The sequence below is a fragment of the Cherax quadricarinatus genome, chromosome 1, assembly GCF_038502225.1.
Source record: "Cherax quadricarinatus isolate ZL_2023a chromosome 1, ASM3850222v1, whole genome shotgun sequence".
In the NCBI taxonomy this organism is placed as follows: Eukaryota; Metazoa; Arthropoda; class Malacostraca; order Decapoda; family Parastacidae; genus Cherax; species Cherax quadricarinatus.
The window spans coordinates 59,127,384-59,135,171 of NC_091292.1; positions in this window are offsets into that span (position 1 = coordinate 59,127,384).

Below are 7,788 nucleotides of genomic sequence, written 5' to 3' on the forward strand. Positions count from 1 at the left end.
ACACTGCTAGGCAGAGTCATACTCGACACTGCTAGGCAGAGTCATACTCGACACTGCTAGAGTCATACTCGAAACTACTAGGCAGAGTCATACTCGACACTGCTAGGCAGAGTCATACTCGACACTGCCAGGCAGAGTCATACTCGACACTGCTAGGCAGTCACACTCGACACTGCTAGGCAGAGTCATACTCGACACTGCTAGGCAGAGTCATACTCGACACTGCTAGGCAGAGTCATACTCGACACTGCTAGGCAGAGTCATACTCGACACTGTTAGGCAGAGTCATACTCGACACTGCTAGGCAGAGTCATACTCGACACTGCTAGGCAGAGTCATACTCGACACTACTAGGCAGTCATACTCGAAACTGCTAGGCAGAGTCATACTCGACACTGCTAGGCAGTCATACTCGACACTGCTAGGCAGAGTCATACTCGAAACTGCTAGGCAGAGTCATACTCGACACTACTAGACAGAGTCATACTCGACACTGCTAGGCAGTCATACTCGACACTGCTAGGCAGTCATACTCGACACTGTAATGCTAGGTAGTCATACTCGACACTGTAATGCTAGGTAGTCATACTCGACACTGTAATGCTAGGTAGTCATACTCGACACTGTAATGCTAGGCAGTCATACTCGACACTGTAATGCTAGGTAGTCATACTCGACACTGTAATGCTAGGCAGTCATACTCGACACTGTAATGCTGGGCAGTCATACTCGACACTGTATTGTTAGGTAGAGTGATACGCGACACTGTAATGCTAGGCAGTCATACTCGACACTGTAATGCTAGGCAGTCATACTCGACACTGCTAGGCAGTCATACTCGACACTGCTAGGCAGAGTCATACTCGACATTGCTAGGCAGATTCATACTCGACACTGTAATGCTAGGTAGTCATACTCGACACTGCTAGGCAGTCATACTCGACACTGCTAGGCAGTCATACTCGACACTTATGCTAGGCAGTCATATTCGACACTTATGCTAGGCAGTCATACTCGACACTGTTATGGTAGGCAGAGTCATACTCGACACTGTAATGCTAGGCAGAGTCATACTCGACACTGTAATGCTAGGCAGAGTCACACTACACTGTAATGCTAGGCAGTCATACTCGACACTGTAATGCTAGGCAGTCATACTCGAGACTGCTAGGCAGAGTCATACTCGAGACTGCTAGTCAGAGTCATACTCGACACTGCTAGGCAGAGTCATACTCGACACTGCTAGGCAGTCATACTCGACACTGTTATGCTAGGCAGTCATACTCGACACTGCTAGGCAGTCATACTCGACACTGTAATGCTGGGCAGTCATACTCGACACTGTAATGCTGGGCAGTCATACTCGACACTGTATTGTTAGGCAGAGTGATACGCGACACTGTAATGCTAGGCAGAGTCATACTCGACACTAATGCTAGGCAGCGTCATGCTCGACACTGTAATGCTAGGCAGAGGCATACTCGACACTGTAATGCTAGGCAGAGTCATACTCGACACTGTAATGCTAGGTAGAGTCATACTCGACACTGCTAGGCAGAGCCATACTCGACACTGCTAGGCAGTGTCATACTCGACACTGTTAGGCAGAGTCATACTCGACACTGCTAGGCAGAGTCATACTCGACACTGCTAGGCAGAGTCATACTCGACACTGCTAGAGTCATACTCGAAACTACTAGGCAGAGTCATACTCGACACTGCTAGGCAGAGTCATACTCGACACTGCCAGGCAGAGTCATACTCGACACTGCTAGGCAGTCATACTCGACACTGCTAGGCAGAGTCATACTCGACACTGCTAGGCAGAGTCATACTCGACACTGCTAGGCAGAGTCATACTCGACACTGCTAGGCAGAGTCATACTCGACACTGCTAGGCAGAGTCATACTCGACACTGCTAGGCAGAGTCATACTCGACACTGCTAGGCAGAGTCATACTCGACACTGCTAGGCAGAGTCATACTCGACACTGCTAGGCAGAGTCATACTCAACACTGCTAGGCAGAGTCATACTCGACACTGCTAGGCAGAGTCATACTCGACACTGCTAGGCAGAGTCATACTCGACACTGCTAGGCAGTCATACTCGACACTGTAATGCTAGGTAGTCATACTCGACACTGTAATGCTAGGTAGTCATACTCGACACTGTAATGCTAGGTAGTCATACTCGACACTGTAATGCTAGGTAGTCATACTCGACACTGTAATGCTAGGTAGTCATACTCGACACTGTAATGCTGGGCAGTCATACTCGACACTGTATTGTTAGGTAGAGTGATACGCGACACTGTAATGCTAGGCAGAGTCATACTCGACACTGTATTGCTAGGCAGAGTCATACTCGACACTAATACTAGGCAGCGTCATGCTCGACACTGTAATGCTAGGCAGAGTCATACTCGACACTGTAATGCTAGGCAGTATCATACTCGACACTGTAATGCTAGGTAGAGTCATACTCGACACTGCTAGGCAGAGTCATACTCGAGACTGCTAGGCAGAGTCATACTCGACTCTGCTAGGCAGTCATACTCGACACTGCTAGGCAGAGTCATACTTGACACTGCTAGGCAGAGTCATACTCGACACTGCTAGGCAGAGTCATACTCGACACTGCTAGGCAGTCATACTCGACACTTATGCTAGGCAGTCATACTCGAAACTGCTGGGCAGTCATACTCGACACTGCTAGGCAGTCATACTCGAACTGCTAGGCAGAGTCATACTCGACACTACTAGGCAGAGTCATACTCGACACTGCTAATCAGTCATTCTCGACACTGCTAGGCAGTCATACTCGACACTGCTAGGCAGAGTCATACTCGACACTGCTAGGCAGAGTCATACTCGACACTGCTAGGCAGTCATACTCGACACTGCTAGGCAGAGTCATACTCGACACTGCTAGGCAGAGTCATACTCGACACTGCTAGGCAGAGTCATACTCGACACTGCTAGGCAGAGTCATACTCGACACTGCTAGGCAGAGTCATACTCGACACTGCTAGGCAGAGTCATACTCGACACTGCTAGGCAGAGTCATACTCGACACTGTAATGCTAGGTAGTCATACTCGACACTGTAATGCTAGGTAGTCATACTCGACACTGTAATGCTAGGCAGTCATACTCGACACTGTATTGTTAGGCAGAGTGATACGCGACACTGTAATGCTAGGCAGAGTCACACTCGACACTGTAATGATAGGCAGAGTCATACTCGACACTAATGCTAGGCAGCGTCATGCTCGACACTGTAATGCTAGGCAGAGTCATACTCGACACTGTAATGCTAGGCAGTCATACTCGACACTGTAATGCTAAGTAGAGTCATACTCGACACTGCTAGGCAGTCATACTCGACACTGCTAGGCAGAGTCATACTCGACACTGCTAGGCAGAGTCATACTCGACACTGATAGGCAGAGTCATACTCGACACTGCCAGGCAGTCATACTCGACACTGCTAGGCAGAGTCATACTCGACACTGCTAGGCAGATTCATACTCGACACTGTAATGCTAGGTACAGTCTTACTCGACACTGTAATGCTAGGCAGTCATACTCGACACTGCTAGCCAGAGTCATACTCGACACTGTAATACTAGGCAGAGTCATACCCGACACTGTAATGCTAAGCAGTCATACTCGACACTGTAATGCTAGGCAGTCATACTCGACACTGCTATGCAGAGTCATACTCGACACTGCTAGGCAGAGTCATACTCGACACTGCTAGGCAGAGTCATACTCGACACTGCTAGGCAGAGTCATAATCGACACTGCTAGGCAGAGTCATACTCGACACTGCTAGGCAGAGTCATACTCGACACTGCTAGGCAGAGTCATACTCGACACTGCTAGGCAGAGTCATACTCGACACTGCTAGGCAGAGTCATACTCAACACCGCTAGGCAGTCATACTCGACACTGCTAGGCAGAGTCATGCTCGACACTGCTAGGCAGATTCATACTCGACACTGTAATGCTAGGCAGAGTCATACTCGACACTGCAATGCTAGACAGTAATACTCGACACTGCTAGGCAGAGTCATACTCGACACTGTAATGCTAGGTACAGTCATACTCGACACTGTAATGCTAGGCAGTCATGCTCGACAGTGTAATGCTAGGCAGTCATACACGACACTGCTAGGCAGTCATACCCGACACTGCTAGGCAGTCATACCCGACACTGCTAGGCAGTCATACTAGACACTGTCATGCAGAGTCATACTCGACACTATAATGCTAGGCAGATTCATACTCGACACTGCTAGGCAGAGTCATACCCGACACTGCTAGGCAGTCATACTCAACACTGCTAGGCAGAGTCATACTCGACACTGCTAGGCAGAGTCATACTCGACATTGCAATGCTAGACAGTAATACTCGACACTGCTAGGCAGTCATACTCGACACTGCTAGGCAGAGTCATACTCGACACTGCTAGGCAGTCATATTCGACACTGCTAGGCAGAGTCATACTCGATACTGCTAGGCAGAGTCATACTCGACACTGCTAGGCAGTCATACTCGACACTGCTAGGCAGTCATACTCGACACTGCCAGGCAGCCATACTCGACACTGCTAGGCAGATTCATACTCGACACTGTAATGCTAGGTACAGTCATACTCGACACTGTAATGCTAGGCAGTCATGCTCGACAGTGTAATGCTAGGCAGTCATACACGACACTGCTAGGCAGTCATACCCGACACTGCTAGGCAGTCATACCCGACACTGCTAGGCAGTCATACTAGACACTGTCATGCAGAGTCATACTCGACACTATAATGCTAGGCAGATTCATACTCGACACTGCTAGGCAGAGTCATACCCGACACTGCTAGGCAGAGTCATACTTGACACTGCTATGCAGTCATACTCGACACTATAATACTAGGCAGTCATACTCGACTCTGCTAGGTAGTCATACTCGACACTGTAATACTAGGAAGAGTCATACTCGACACTGTAATGCTAGGCAGAGTCATACACGACACTGCAAGGCAGTCATACTCGACACTGCAATGCTAGGCAGAGTCATCTTTTGGTATTACCCTGGCTGTCCAGTGACGTAGTGGAGATGATATCCCATACACGACGTGACTAGTTCAAGTCTTCGCAGAAACAGTTATAACCATAGACCAGCTGCTGCTGTTTGGTCAAAACAGCTATCACGGCTGTTCTAGCTTTCCTTCTTACCACCACCACCACCCCTCCTCAACCTCCACTCTGTTTAACATCTTCAGGCTGCTACCATGCTCCAGGTTTACACTTCATCCCCCCCTCCTCTTGCAACTTATTAAATAGTTCCTTTATGTCACTCTTGATAAGTGTTCCTTAAGTGGAGGACGAAAGCTCTCTTACACCCCGAGTTTCTCCCATCTTAGCTCTTGTATCTAATCTCTCTTGCACCTAAGCTCTCGTGTTAATTTCAAGCTTTGGTGGCGCTCAACACAAGACCGGTTACCTACACCTCTAAGTTAATTAACTCATTATTCTTCACATCATCCCTTTGAATCTCTTCCATTCTCTGTTGTCTCCTCTTCCTCCTTCGACATAAACCCGCGCTGCGGAAAAGCTGCTCATTCCGACAGCGTTTCGCGCTACGCCAAGATTTCCCAAAGTCGGAGGTATGACTTGGTGAAGCTCTAAACAGAGCGGAACTGTCCCCGTAACAGATTGTTCCTTATCTTGGTGTCGTTTCTTCAGTGCTGTCCACAACACATTTTGATCCGTTTATAAACAAGTTTATTTCTTCCCTTCCGTTGACTGTTTACACAAACAATAACAAATAAACAAATTATATATATATATATATATATATATATATATATATATATATATATATATATATATATATATATATATGTCGTGCCGAGTAGCCAGAACTTGCGATCTTGGCTTAAATAGCAACGTTCATCTTGCCATATAGGACAAGCAAAAATTTGTGTATGCAATAATTTCGCCAAAATCATTCTGAACCTAACGAAAAAATATATTTCACTGTGTTTGTTTAATATTAAATTATTGTAAACAAATCTAAAATATATTTAGTTGGGTTAGGCTAAAATAAATTGTTCTTGTTATAATAAGGTTAGGCAAGTTTTCTAAGATTCTTTTGGAGCAAAATTAAAAATATTTACATTAACCTTAATGAAAAAAATATATCTTTAAACGTATAAGAGAAAATTTTAGAAAGGTCTTAATTTTAAATGAGTTATTGCTAATTGACCGGTTTTACATATTCGGCACATTATATATATATATATATATATATATATATATATATATATATATATATATATATATATATATATATATATAATTACAAAATAACTAGTGAAAAATATTCAAATTTCAAGGGTTTTCGTGATTTCTCGCATTATCAAGGAAGAGTAACAATAATAGGACAACAGAAGACTTATAATCTCACACATGACCTCACACATGACCTCACATATGACCTCACATATGACCTCACACATGACCCTGCTCAATGTGCGTGGGAGTGTAGGACACAGTCAAGCAAAACTTTAAGAGTGACATGTCAGGCACAATTTAAATTCCTCACAAATTCTATTCATTATACATGAATCTAATTTATACAACCCTGAACTTATATTCACATTGTAATCAATACTGTTTTTTATGAAGCTTGATTATTATGGTCGAACTGGAAGAAAAGGTCTTGAACTAAGATTGCAACATAAATATAGCATTAAAAGTGGACAAGATTATAGTGTTCTCATTATTTACGCGAGAGATCATATCCACACGATTTATTTTGAAAAGGGTGAAAAGGTTGTATGTATCAGGTCCATGGCTGAAATATAATCGAATCAGTTTTCATTAAAAAAGTATTGATTTCAATATGAATATAAGTTCAGGGTTTTACAAGTTAGGATAACATTCTCCCCTCCCACCAGGACATTCATTCATTCCTCCCACCAGGACATTTTCCACTCGTCACTTTTCTCATTTTTCCTTTCCGACCAAATCTCTCATATCACTGCTTACTCTAAAGACTGATTTTATAGAAAGCGGTAAACCCAAGTGCGCAATTCGAAGCCTGCAGCACTGCTGCAGGCTTGAACCTCCGTCTGCTAAACTAGAGGCAACTACTTAACTATCCTCATCTGTAATTCCCCTTTAATTTCTCCCATGTTATGTAGCTTCCTGGTTGTTCTTTTTTTTCACGAGGAACTCGACCAACAGCTTTTATGCACTCCGAATAAATACAACATACTCATTATTTGCGAGATATTTCTGTGACTCTCGGTGATTTAATATGTATATGGTATATGGATTTTTTGATCGATAATTTGTGTTTGAAAGAGGTTGAGAGAAAGAGGAGAGGGGGAAAGAAGGGAAGGGAAAGGAAGAGGGAAAGGGGAAAGACAGACAGACAGACTTATTGGAAAACCTGCCTGAGCATCTCTCAAGACTCCTCCACTAGTAATCTTGGTGGACACAAACTGCCTGGAGATTCTGAGGGGGTTTCCTGGAAGCGTCAAGCTGCACAAGTTATAGTCAATGATTTTTCCAGTGACTGAGCTTCCAGGGAGCTCCTTACTCGGCATAAACGGAACTAACAATGACTCCCCAGTGACTGAGCGTCCAGGGAGCTTACCCGGGGTATCTGAAACCAGCAGTGATTCCCCAGTAACCTCTCAGAGCCATCTGAAACCTGCCTTCAGTGAATTCCCAGAAGAAAACATTCCACGAAGCAACGCTCCTTACACTCAAGAGTGA